The following is a 13,468-nucleotide window of genomic DNA, read 5'->3' as shown; positions in this document are numbered from 1 at the left end:
ATTTATAACCTGTAATTAATAATCGAATTGATATATATTTATCAAATATTTGTTGTAAAAAGCCTCATTTTGATGTATTTTCATTTCAATTCATGACATTGTGGCCCAATAAAAGATCAAACTACAACTAAAAAGCGGCTTTATGAAGTTTTTCACAATTGATAATTTTGAAGACTGAGATGCAGCGAAAGAAAAAGACAGAGAAGAATATAAGAAGGAGGAGATGAAACACCAGGAGGTAACACAGAAGGAATTGAACAATTTAAAGGCTGAACTTTGTTTCTTTGACACAAACTTCTGCTTCATCATCAGGACAAAAACAAGCATTAAGAGGTGAATTTCTCTCTGAAATGATGCTTTGTTTACCTTGTCATGATGTTTAGAATATATATACCAATTTCCTCCACTGTTGCAGAGTAGGATTGGTGCAGGTTCTGTAGCTGTTACCATGACAACATGTCACACTGCGTATCAAATAGTTTGCTTTTTATGAAAAACGATTTAAACCTAAAGGCCCGTACACACCGGGACGAATATTCGCCAGGCGTTATTCGCCAGCGTTTTTCGCCACGTTTTTTGTGTTCACACCCAGGCGATTTTCGCTGACGATGAGTGGAGTGAACATGCAATTTCATTCCCTGACATTAGATGGCGCTTAATGTAAAACAGAAATACTCCTGTACACAAGGTGGCGCTGCGCAACTTTACGCTTCTGAAAGTCGCTTTTCACTCAGAAGAAGAGAGCAAGTATTTACACGCTTGTCAGAATCAAACAAAGAAAACATGAATATTTCAAGCACCAGTAGCTCCAACTGGTGCTTGGTTCGGGGATATTTTAGAATGTCCGTCATTATTGCTTCGCGGCTGTGTGTAGACGCTACTTGGCGTCTATCTTCTTCGCTGGTATGTGTGCTCAGCAAGGCAGTTTTGTGTTTGAGCGCCCCCAAGTTGTGTTTTACTGTAACTTCAGAAGCTCCAGACACGTGAGCAAAAGCGCCATTCTCATTGGTCGAGTAGATTTCGACGCGACGCGTCGAAAAAAAAAAACGAACCCGAGGCGTTTTTTTTTTTTGACGCTTTAACGCCTGGCGTTTTTTCGCGTCGGTGTGCACACTCTCGTTGGTGCCCTTTGTTTAGTCACGAGGCGTTAAACGTCGGCGAAAATCGCCGGCGAAATTCGTCCCGGTGTGAACAGGCCTTAAGAAGATAACAAAATTAAAGGAGTAATGTCTAATATTATGAGTGACCATGGTATAAGAAGGAAAATGCCCTTCGAGGTGTGCATTATTAGACATGAATGAAGTCCATTAATTTCTGATATTAGACACCTCGTTGTTAGAGATACAAAAATTAAAATAACATTATAAAAAAAAACATGCACTAATTTGTATTCTATTATTCATATGATGTTGCAGTTAAAGAAAGTTGCACATTGTTCTGGTTATGTTTTTCTTCACTCCTTCCCAACTCCAGTACCTACTAGTACCCACCAGTGGATTCTTATAGAGATCGCCTTCATATTGTCCTCCCTTCACTGATCACCTTTAATTTTGAAAGTTTAGTTCAGTTTCAACAACAAGCGAACATAAAAGAAGATTAGATCATGAAGCAGCTTAATTAAAGAACTCTTGAGGAGTTGCATGCACACCCGCTGTGTTTGTGTCGGAGTCTACAGTAAACAAGATGCTATAAACAGGCGCAGTGATTTGTTTGTTTTCCTTATTAGAGGGAGACAGGGAAAGGGTTGTGACATGCTGGCTGCTCCCTCTAAATTAGACTGTAAAGAAGCAATTAGTGCTGCAACAAACAGTTAAAGTTTTCATCCTCTCCTGTGCCAATCATCATAACACAATTTCAAATGACGAATTAAGTCCAATTGTAGGAACAATTAATGTAAGTTAAATGTAAATCTAGGTTAATGCAAGGGAAAGTTTTCTTTAAAAGAAGAAACTTTTATTTGAGCATCTGTGATGGGATCCTTTGCTTCATCGACTTGTACAGGAACAAAAAAAAAAAGTAATAACGAGAGAGTCACAGTTCAGGAGATCACATTCAAAGCCAGAATGAGTTCATCTGCGATGAGGAGCCACAGGTCCAGGTAACCGAACAATTCCAATAGCAAACAGGCTATCCATCCACTCTGCAGCTCATTTACAACCCACAAAGGCTGCAGATAAGAGAGCGTGTGAAGTGAGTGTGAGGGTGTCACAGAGAGAGTTTGCAGAGTTGATAAAGCAGGGAAGAATTGAAAGACTATTCCATGACGGAAAAGCTCAGAATGAATTGGATCAGCACACGTTACCCCAACAATAGACAAATGTTGTGATGGTGTGAGAAAAAACTCACAGACAGACAAAGAAGCATTATTTACTAAGGTCAGACTCTGAAATGTCATACACGGCCAAAGTCCAAATTCAAAAACCAATGCCCAGCTTTGTCCTAACTCAAATGTATTTTCAAATAACAGCAAAAGTGCATTGCTTTTCCTCCATGACTATGAGAGCTGTAGCTGTCAGTGTCCCAGAACCCTTTGTGAGACATCCCATGAGGGTAAAGGTGGTAGGAGCCATAGTCACTAGTCAGGCTCTTCAAAAAGGCCTGCCCTTTGACCAGTGCAGATGTCTTTCTGAAGATGTTTATACTACAAAATTGATGTTTAATTTGAAAAAAACGTCTTAACTACAGTATGTTCTGCGCTATGTGGTGCACCGGATTACAAAGTGCGCCATCAATGAATGGCGTATTTTAGAAATATTGTCATGGATAAAATATAAGGTGCATAAAGCGAACCAAAAGATTCAGAGATAAGTCCGTCAGTCAGCCAGACTTTACTTAGACGTTCAAAGTAGCTCTAGAGCTTGTTTGTAACACGCCACACGTTAGCCCTTTCAGAAGCGTTAGCCACATTAAAAGTGTCAGTTGTGTTAGCATCTTCACAACACCTAAAACTCCCAACCTTGTTTGCAACACGTGAAAAAACAAACTCATATCGCTAAAACGAACGTTACTTTGACAACACTAACTCGCCAAACTTGTAAGTAACATGTAGAAAAAAAAAATAGCACAGGTTATGCCCAAATTCCGTCCCTATTATCTAATTACTAAAATAGTGCGGGACTAGTAGTGCCCTGGATTTTAAAAGCAATTCGGACACCATGCTCAGTACCTCTTTTTTAAAATGCCAAATACATCAGGGCAAAAATGACCTGCAGAAAGCTGGGACCAAAGTAACAAAGGTTACCATCAGTAACACACTACACCACCAGGGACTCAAATCCTGCAGTGCCAGAAGTGTCCCTCTGCTAAAGCCAGTACATGTGCAGGTCCGTCTAAATTTGCCTAGAGAGTATTTGGATGATCCAGGAGAGGATTGGAAGAATGTCCTATGGTCAAATGAAATCAAAATAGAACTTTTTGGTAATAACTCTATTTGTCTTGTTTGGATAACTCTATTCGTCCTTTAGTGGCCTAGCATGTCTCCAGATCTGAACTCCACAAAAAATCTTTGGAGGGAGTTGAAAGTCTATGTTCCCCAGCGACAGCCCCAAAACATCAATGCTCTAGAGGAGATCTGCATGGAGGAATGGGCCAAAATACCAGAAACAGTTTTTGAAAACCTTGTAAAGGCTTCCGGAAAACGTTTGACTGCTGTCCCTTATATAACAAAGTGTTGTATTGTATTTTGGTATTGACCAAATACTTATTTTCCACCATAATTTACAAATAAATTCTTTAAAAATCAAAAAATGCAATTTTCTGGATTTTTTTCTCATTTTGTCTCTCGTCGTTGAGGTGCTGAAAATTATAGGCCTTTCTCATCTTTTTCAGTGCGAGAACTTAGACAATTGGTGACTGACTAAACACTTTTTTGCCCCACTGTATGCCGCCATTGATTTCTCAAAAAAACGTGTTAAATATGAACATTTTAAGAAGGCTTTTTATGAATCCACTGTGTTCTGAAGATGAAAACTTCGATGGTTTATCAAAAATAAATCAAAATACTTTTTTTCACAAGAAGAATACATTGTGGTCCATACTTGCCAGTAAAGTGAACACAGTAAATGATGTTTTTATGCAGAGGTTTCTTGGATACTGGATGTTGGAATTGTGGATTTGGACAGCTCTACAAAATGGTAAATGCCTTATATAGTGCACTAAGTAGAGAGCAGTAACACAATGAAACCCAACCAAACCTTTTGACAAATCACTACAACATCTTTAAACACAACCAGAATTAATACAAATATAAGGCGCTCCAGATTATCTGGCACTAAAGTGTGCTTAGTGATAAAAATACAGTAAATTGAAAAGAAACCTTTTCAAAACGTGTAAAATTAACGGCACTTGAGCAAAGTACAAGTCAACTCTGCAGCTCCCAACTAACTTCAGTTCACAATTCTGCACATGAATTATTTTACACATGAATTATTCACTTGCAGGGTTTTGATATTATATATTTAAATCCTGATGCAAGCAGGACTCCCACAACACAAGAGACTCATTGGTCTATAATTTATTCCCGCCATTTCTTCATTGTTGTAAAGCACAAAACGTAGAAAGTCCAGATGTTTTGTAGAAGCTTTTTGAACGTGCTTGATCTCAGTTTTTCTGCTCATAAACCAGACTGACAGCTTTCAAATCTTAGATGTCAATTCTTTTGAGTTCTTTTTTTTTTTTAAACAAAAGCATCTTGGATGACAAAAGACAGCATAAAAAAAAACAAAAAAGAGACAAAACCTTTTAGAGTTAAACTCCTTAGAAGACTGTGACTTGGATGAATCTGCCTGTATCAAAGTGGAAGGTAGTCTCTTTTTTATCATGTTAAGTGTGTTTATAAAAGAGAAGATGGGCCGGCTCCCCGCAGCACCACAGAGCCAGCAGATGTTCTTGCTTAAAGGATCAGGGCTTCATCTTATGTAAATACCCGCGCTTTTGTTGTTATGTTGAACATACTGGAATGATGACCATTTAGCTCAAAGCCCAGTGCAGCCCTGTAAGTTGCAGGATTTCCTTTCTGAAGATCTGGATTCAAACTCCATCTGTAATTGGTCAATTTTCACACATGAGCTGTTGGGAGTGTTTTGTTTGATCTTTTTCACTACTTTTTAAATGAATTCAAATTTTTAAAAATATATCATTAATGTGTTCCAAAAAAGCACAGAAATTTCTCCCTAAGAGGCATTCCTCTGTATAAAACTCTCTTACTGGCTGGAAGAACCTCTCATTCCACATGTAGGGGAGTGGACAGAAACAACTCAACTACCACCCTACTACAGTTGTGTCAGAACACACTGTTCAGTAATGACAGCGCATGCTTATCATATCCACACAATGATCTTCAAGTTGTACATCACATAACATCTTGGAAAAGAACCTACGGGTAAAAAAAAATAAATATTGAAACTTTCCCTGGCTTCTTTCAAGCTGTATTAGTGTTACAGAGCTGCAGTCTTACTCTTCATAACCATAAATCCCTCCAGAAGTACAAATATTGAAAAAGAAGGAGCTCAAGGCAATTTGGTTGAACACTGAAATGTCTGAGTGGTTACTTTGTTTAGAACACAAAAATACAGCGTCTGTCAAAGCATGTTAGGAAAGCCGCTTTTTTTATTTGTAAAAACACCTAAAAAACAAGAATATCGTGGAAAAGGTAAGCTAGTCAACTTACTGAAATCATGCTTCTTAATTCTGTGCAAATATATTCAGCAATTTATAAAACTGACAGCTATTCAGACACATTTTACATGTCACACATGGAGAACACAGACCATATTTATGTGCATTAAGCAAAATTTATGCATCAAAGAAGCTGCACGGATGACTGATGACAACAAACTCAAGGATTCATCTTTTTGTACAGGCCAGTTGGTTTAAAGTGGACTAATTTATATCAGTTATTTTTCTAGGGAAAGTTTATTATGACTAAAAAAAAGAAATTAAACTTGGCTGCATTTCACATCAACCTGTAAAGAAAAAATAAGGGACTTTAAAATATTTCACAAGTGGGAAAAATGGTGGAAATCTGACAGAAAGCAAGAAATACTAACATGTATGTAATTTTAGGATAACAGCTTCAATGTTAATCTAAACAAAGAAGCCGTGGAGACGTGCTGTTGGCAAACTTGAACGCCAGTTTGTTTATTATAGTTTTTATTAAACAGTGTTTATCTAAATTAGATTTCCCCCCCTCTTAAATTTCCATATTTTTTTCCTGTGTTGACCTTATATAACTTTAAACATTTTCTGTCACCACTCTGGGCTTTATTTACTGTAGTTTGAAGTTTAATATCAAAACCTTTAAACATATCTGTTCCATAGTGAATGAAACACAATATTCATTATATCCAGGGGTATAATTTTTAAACAGTTTTCCTTGACAATGTGGGAAAACGAAAAAAGAAAAATGAACTTGTTGGCAGGAGAAGTTTCTGACGATGAATCGGATATCAGACGACAATAACACCCACCTGTGACCTTTGTGTGTAATTATTTTTTAAATCAGTTGCCCACAAATATTCTAAAAAGAAGGGTATTGTACATCAATAGCTATTAGATTTCACATGCTTGATCATTCTATTATTTGATAGTAACTTTACATTTTTCAAATGTTCAATATTAGAAAATAAATGCACAAATACATGAATTTGTAATATTGCTTTGGAAGGATCAATAAAGTTTTGCCCTAATTAAAATTAACTTGACCCATGATGCTTATCGATGACCAAAATTCAAAACCTTCTATCTGAAAAATATATATATATATTATTTTTAAGGCAACAAGAAAACATTTTCAAATATTCCAGTTAATGCCGATAGAAGATTTTTGTCTTGTGACCTTAATGTAAAAAAAAGGGCAGAATTTTCTTGCAGATTCACTTAAAATGTACAGTTATCCTTCTTTTCCCCATTTAATGCAAAATTTTAAAATTTGCTGGTAGGAAGTTTTCCATTTTGGCCACCGTTAGGGAGTGCACTTTGTATAAGTTTGCATAACTCCTCTATATATAAAGAAAGTCTTTAACATCTTGACCCATTTTTTTTAGAAAGCCAAAATATTTTTGCAATTTTATTCATTTACAAAACCTTCTTAGATTGATTATTTGAACAAATGTCAGAATGGATATTTGTAGTAGAGAATGTAAATAGTTAAAAGTCAGGTTGTAAAGGTTTTAGAGCCAAGGCAGCTGCAGAGAGGAAAGTTTATGAAAGCACAAAGATAAGACAAGGGAAGACAAAAAAAAAAGAAGAAATCATATCAAATTCAAGATTCGGTGCAACACAAAACAAATGGCTAAAACTGAAAGAGGCATAGAGTTGGAGAGACTGGGAGAACCAGCAGGGGGTTGCTAAAGAACAGGGAGTGAGTGTGACGCCCACGTCACAGTCTAAACAAGCAGACAAGAAAGAAGGCACAGGAACAAGTGAGAACCAAGCAGGACTTATGACATTTATTTGGATACTTTATCATTTCTTACATAACCTACAGGCATTTGAAATATGCAGAAAAAAATCTTGACTGTTAGGCATTTGTTAAATGTGACCATTTAAGGAAACCTGGTATTGCTGTGACTCATTACAGCCACAAGTGACAACATCAACACAAAGTTGCTCAGAATTCTAGAAATCTTTTTTAAATACATGATATCTATAATGTTTTGTTACATTGATGAAAACATTATAATGCTCTGACTTAAAGACCCAACCTGATCATCTTTTGATCTATTTTGAAAGCATTCCTAGTGGAACACTTTGGCCTAGTGGCCAAAATAAAATAAAAAGTAGTTTCTGCAGAGCGGCAAGATTCATTCGAAATTCACGTTTGAGTTTTGGGCGGGACTGTTGGCGTGGACCAACCCCACCCCCATTCCCCTGCCCATTGCAGAGAGGAGCTGGGAGATTGTGTGTATACAAGCAAATCCATCAGATCAAAAAAGGGGGAGGGAGCTTGTGGCCTTCCAATTGTAGTTTATTAAACTGGACTTTTTTTCATCTGCTCCTCCTAATTCACAATTATTTGAATAAATAATCACTCAGTAATTTGATTTTGAGCTTAATTTTCTTCTTATATGTTCTTCATCATCAGACAAAGGCAAAAATGACGTGTTAAAAATACAGTTTTTGGAAAAAAGCATCATCAGTTAAAAAAAAAAAGGCTCCTCAAAAATCAGCCATGTTAGACAACCCGACACTAATGAACAGCGCAATTTAATTAAATAATTTATAACAGAAAAAGGCAAAGGACGGACGAGTGTAGTTTTCCTCCAGACAAATTACTAGGTGCAAAGGCAAGGCCAATATTATACTCAGAAACATGTGGCACGCACAAAGCTTAATCAAGAGGCAGATTTGATTGCAAGACAACAAAAGGAGAAGAACCCGGATGAAGCAGAAGGTTAACCTGATTTGTGCTCTGTGTTATACTTTGTTCTTTAGTTAAATGAAAACCCATGTAAACATTTCAGATATTTCCCAACTAGTGGTTCTCAGTATATCTATAGTTACAACGATTTTAAATCATAAATATACATTTATGAGACAAAATGACATCATACAATCAGATTGGACCTAAAAGAGCTACTCCATACAATCCTCAAAAAAGTTCACAAGAAAGTATTTAAGATCAGCAGTCAGCGACAAAGAAAGAATCATGTTAAGATTATTTTCAGATGGATTGTTCTGTGGCAAAGCAGCTTTCTTTTTGACCTTGTAAGCAGTGAAAGAAAGTCAAACAAAGAAACTCTGGTGACTGGTCCAGATCTGGAGTGAGTTTTATATGATAGAGAATACACAAGCTCGTGTAAGGTCTTTCGTTGCTTTGAGCCAAAATTATTACTTACCACAACACAGAAATGAGTTGATGCTCTCAACCCAATCCCTCATAAACTCATTCCAAAAAATGTCATTTTAATTTATAGCAGCAACAAGTTAAATTATAGGTGCTCATTAGATAAAGCAAAATTTCCTTTATCTTGTGAAAAGAGTAACAAACATTTGGTCTATTGAACTAGTCTAGTGAACTGTCTTGCCATCAAAGGCACCTAAAGCCATCTTCCTCCTTGCTCTGCTCGTTGGCACCAGAGCAAAATCACTGCAGACTTATCATTTATTACAGGACCGCGAGTAGACCAGATTCTAAATTCCCATTACTGCAATCTTTTCATGCAGCGTGTTGAATCCAATATACATCTGCAATATTCATGGAATTTACCATGACACTTGCAAAACACCTGATTTATCGTGAAAGGGCATTATAAACAATAAATAAGGTCAGTGGCAAGGATTCACATTACAAGGTATAAATGAATTTTTGGATAAAAGGAACAAAATGGTGTCTGCATCTGTGTTTTTAATCAGGCAGCAGTCCCAGTCTGATATTTTCAGACTTTCAGTCTCTTCGATGAAAAATATAACAGAACCACAAAGTGTCTGCACACTGCATATCTGTCATCATCCAGTCAGAAATTATGCTTTCACAGGAATGAAATGTTCCTCTACAAAAATCAAAGAATAGTTAGGAAAAAAAAAATGATTTACTTCTTTTTATTGTAATAAGTTGTAGTATGTTTGCTTGCATTCTTGTGTTGGTACAAATCATTAAAAAAAAAAAAAAAAAAACGGAACTCACAATTGTATGATAGACATCCTCTCCAACTACCAGAGGTAGTGTTTGTAAACCCAGCTCTGTTTTGTAGAACACACTTTGGTCCAAGTGTACAATAGATGTTGCAGGCTCTGGCAAAATAGGCCTGAACATGAAGGGCAGTCACGCAGCCCTATGAGACTAGAGACAGCCTGTTCCAGGACATCAGGGCACAAAGCAGTCAATCCAAGTACCCAAGTGTGGTAAGGGTGAAAGGTTTGTCGTTTTCGTGGGATCTTTACTATGCAGTCCGTTGCTGACATCCCACAATACATTGGATTTGGCTTTCACTTTAAAATATATACATTACAACTCAATCTAAATGATGATAACGCTTTTTAATAAGAGTCCTTAATAAACTATTTATAAGAACACAATTATATAATTTATACAAATCTTATAAGGCATTTGTATAAAATTGCAAATGCCAACAAATATTTTATAATATTATATAAAGGATTAACAAATGCTAATAAATGCTATTTTAATGTATTTATAAACAGCTTATTAAAACTGTTGCTTCATGGCAACAGAGAAATTACTTAACAAACACAAAGTTTCTGACTTTTAGTTCTGAGTTTAGTTACCCAAAGACCTTCTATGTACAATCACAGAATGACCAGTTGTAATTCAGTGATTGTACATTTGTTTCAAGGGGTATCAAACACAAGTGAACCTTTTCTTTTTAGCTTGATCATGTTTTTTTCCTGTTTTCTGTTTTACTTTATATAAGTTTTGTGTTTTTTAATTTGCTTTTTATTTTGTTATGTATAGTTGTACAATAGTTTAATTTGTTGAGTTGAAATTACTCAGACTAAAGTTAAAAACAGCTTGTTATTAAAAAATGAATTCAGTTTGCTGATATTATTTTGGGACTTGGAGAGTGGGAGTGACACAATGTGCCATTCTGGACTCCCTCTGCGCAGTACAGCACAACTGGTTTTATTAGGAAGGTAATGAAAATGTTGTGCTAAAAGAAAATTTAAATTTCTGAAGGGGAAAAAGTCATAATATGATGGAGTATTAACAATAGGTGATCAGAGACAAACTGCAGGACAATGTGAAAGCACGAATACTGCATGTAATGCAGGCGAATGTGAGTCAATGAAAAAACATCAGCTCTTTCAGCTGTCTGACAAATGAATTATTCATGCTTTTTGGAAAGATTTTACCAGCAGCTATTGTTACATTCAAAATATGTAAAATGGTTTCAAACAAAAACATCTCATGGAACAATGGAGTGCAGCTGGAGGACCCAAACACTGAACTCAGGGGGCAAACAGCTGACTAATTAACTATTTTTTAACTGAAAAATTATTATTTTTTTAAAAAGCTACTGCAAAAGTTAGGCAATTTAGAGACACAATCAAACAACTGATCAAGAGAATCAACAAGCATTTTGTGAAGAGAGGCTGAAGCTGATTATATACTGCAGGGAAAATCAGGACTAATTAAAGGCAGCTGTGTTGATTAAGAATGAAACCCTACAGCAGGAAGTAAAACTCAAAAACTCACAAGAGAAAAGAACTTACAAAATAAAATTTCATTTGAGAGCAAAATCAATCCTACAGTTGCGAGCATGAATGATGTCCCGGGCAAGCATGGAAGGGGCAGGACCACCAACCAACACCCCCAACACCCCCCGTGCTGGAGCCCTGCCGTATTGGCCTGCCTGTCGGCAAGAATGGCTCGGTGGTACGTTTGTTACGAATCTTTGTGGCTTTTGCTTCAGAATTTGCATTAATGTAATTCCAAATCCAGTTTTATTCGAACCCCTACACAATACGGACACCACAATTTTTGGTTTGAAATGGAACCGTATGTTACACTATTCAACCAAATTACATGAAGAGTGAACTATGTTTGCACAACAGAGTCAAACACATGCATTGTTTTATATTTAATATGTAAACCAAATGAAATGTGTTTCTTCATCGTTGCTTGCTTTTTCTAAAATGCAAACCATATATCAAACAGAAACAAAACCGTGACCCAAAAATCAAGGTCTGAACCGCATGGTTTCCACAGGGAAAGTGAAATGTTGCTTCCATATACACCCAAAGAGCGGATGACAAGCCAACTTTGGATACAAACATCAAAGATTCTTTCTTTGAAACTAATCAAAAAAGTAGAAATGTGTAGTATCCCCTAATGTTTTTATTTCATCGATCTACCTTTAATAGTGTGGCAGAAATAATCAAGCTGATGCAAGCAAGTTTTTTCCTGATAATAAGCAATTGCCTCTCAAATTTAAGAGTCTTTTTCTTCCTCCCCTCACTTTTTTTTAAAAGAGGCCCATAATTCCACTTGGCTGGAAAATGGGTCATTTCCCCAATCGCTTGGGCTTACCTTTGAGTGAGCCAATTTGCCATTTTCAATTATTAAAGGCAGCACATGTTTCCCTTCAAATTTCTATGGCTCAGATCACCGTGCGAGCAGCCCTGCAGAGACAAAATCTACTCTGTGTGCAGATCTGAAAGTAAAGCTGCTGAATGAAATGAGATGTTGATGTGACACAGCATTCAAAGAGAAATGATGCAAGCAGACCTCATCTGCTGAGATACACACTTCTCTCAAACCCTCCTCCATCCTTACTGGTTACTAAACAGTCAATGAGTAATTGGCTTTCTCTTGGCAAAGAGTTGTCCAATCTAAATGGTAATTTGTGAGGCTTGGTGGTTTTATGTTTGTTTACTGGAGAACAGTTACGCAGTGAGAAAAAAAAAATTGGCTTTATTATGAGAAAGCTGGGGTCTAACCTGATGTCATGGGACGACAAATGTAAGAATATGGTCTGGAGCACTTCCAACATGTAGGCTAAAATACATCAGATGTCATCCCACAAAGAGAACAGACATAGAAATATACCCTAATGCTTTCATTCATCAGTGACATGATCCGCAGGCAGAGTGCACTGTGTCTGCATCACACTGTTACAAAGTGCTCGATGCAGGTTTTTTCAAATCTATGTCCACAGATATACATTTTCATTCCCCTTGCATTAGCTCTGATGGATGTGGCCTGTCCAAAGTGCCAGCCTGCCTATCAGCAAACACACAGAGGAGAAGACCACCTCACACCCAGTGAGGCAATGCATGACAAACTGAAGGTGTAGAAGACACATTTCTCATCATAGTTAGTGTTTGCATTTGCTTCTTTTTTAAAATCTAGTATCATGTAAACAGATTACATGTGTTGTGGGGGTGTCACATATGCAGGGTTTAGGGAAGCTATTTTCTCCATTTCTGACCTTGCACAGTAGCACCATCCAACATCATGGTAAATCTTCACTTTTATGTGCTTTGACAGCATAAGATGGACAGTGCGGGCAGCATTGTGTGTATAAAGGTTTGCAAATAATTTGAAAGTTGATCCTGATTTTTATGGCTTTGGCTTTCCAGGAATTAATTTTGGAAGCAAATATCAGTTTTGTATTTTCTTTAAAAACTAAAGATTGAAAGTAATTTAAGTCACCTTTTTAGCAGCAAAGTCAATCATTGTTGAACATGAATGAAATAGGGATGAAAAAGAGTATATGATAGGAAATCCAGAAGTAGATTTTTTAAAGACATATATGAATGCATTTTAATGCACAAAAATGAAAATGTATTTTTACGTAAAACTTTTTTTTTGCTAAACTAAAAATATTTTCCCTTTTATTTAATTAGCCAGTCTTGTTGGTGTAAAACGCTGTCCTTTCAAAATAAGGGCTTCAAAAAAAGTTTTAGAAATGCAAAATTGCAGCCTTCTCTAAAACTGGGAGAAATTGAAAAGTGATTTGTGTGTGTGTGTGTGTGTGTGTGTGTGTCTGTGTGTGTTTTTACTATG

Source organism: Oryzias latipes, chromosome 15, assembly GCF_053564925.1.
Source record: "Oryzias latipes strain Hd-rR chromosome 15, Olatipes_Hd-rR_3.1".
Taxonomy (NCBI): Eukaryota; Metazoa; Chordata; class Actinopteri; order Beloniformes; family Adrianichthyidae; genus Oryzias; species Oryzias latipes.
This window is presented reverse-complemented; position numbering follows the sequence as displayed.